Below are 1,387 nucleotides of genomic sequence, written 5' to 3'. Positions count from 1 at the left end.
TAACAGGAACCTAAAAAGTGTGCTTAAAAGGTGAGAATTTGCAACCAGACCTAATGTATATTTATTCTAACTTATGTGAACATCCTAACATGTCTAGAGTAGTGAAATGGACCTAGGAAACTATTCAAAAGCAATGAATTAGGCAGAACTCAAAATTTAAGTAGTTAGAACCTAAAAAATGTGCTTAAAAGGTGAGAATTTGAAACCACACCTAATCTAAACTTATTCTAAACATCCTAACATGGCTATAGTAGTGAAATGGACCTAGGAAACTATTCAAAATCAATGAATTAGGCAGAACTCAAATTTTGAGTAGTTGGAACCAAAAAAGTGGGCCAAAAAGGTGAAAATATTCAACTACAACTAATGTACACCTTCTAAATTGCAAAATTGAGTTGTTGACGTGCTTGTTACTCATTAATCTGGTCAAAAACAAAATTGAGCTATTTGAGTTGTTTAAATCAGAACAGAAAAATCAGAAAAATGATTTGAACATGAGAAATTTCATAAAAGCCAATAAACTCGTGCAAATTGACCTTGAGTAGTTGTAATAAGCATAATTAAACTTGTTTGAATGAATTTACATGAGCCATTGTGCATTGAATTAAAATAATGCAAATTAGTCATTGCACTAGGCCAATTTTAACGTGAAAATTCAGTCATAACCAGGTTTTTTCATTTTGAAATCTATTATAGCACATATCTTAGGTTCCTTTTGACTTCCTATGTGTTTCATAACTGTTATTTCTTGATTGTATCAGTTATTGACATTCTAAGTTCCAATTTATTTGTTTGAAATTTGGAGTTGCTCTGAATGTTTGGTGTAATGTTAATATTTGGATTGGTGAATTATATTGTTGGTTTGTGATGTTGTTAAGATCTGTGGTGCAGTTTCCAGCTTAGAGACCTTATTCATTTGAGGAAACATCTTTAGGAAGAGGAGTTCAAACAGAATTTGGTTTGAATAGGGAACTTTCAACCAACTGCAAGTGCTAACTTCAGTAGAGAAATATGCCCGTGAGTTTTCTATTAAGCATTTTATCCAAAATATTTTCTTTTTCCCAAGCTAATGATGTCACTGTTTTAGAGCTAGAATATTTTTCAAATAGATTATGCTTGATTGCTCAGGTTGACTTTTTTACCCTAAATGTGATCAAACCTAATAAAAGAAAACCCACAACCCTCACTTATTCCACCTTCTCTTCCACTCCGAAGAAGAGAAACTTGTATGTTCATTTATTAGGCTACTTCTAGATGGAGTTAAGTACTCATTTAAAATCCTATGGTACTACACACATTCTCAATGCAATGAAAATGGTAAAAATACTATAAACACTTAGAATCTACAAAATATTTGGAAGTACTCTATAAAAGAGAACTTCAATAG

Source organism: Vigna radiata, unplaced genomic scaffold, assembly GCF_000741045.1.
Source record: "Vigna radiata var. radiata cultivar VC1973A unplaced genomic scaffold, Vradiata_ver6 scaffold_493, whole genome shotgun sequence".
NCBI lineage: Eukaryota > Viridiplantae > Streptophyta > Magnoliopsida > Fabales > Fabaceae > Vigna > Vigna radiata.
This window is presented reverse-complemented; position numbering follows the sequence as displayed.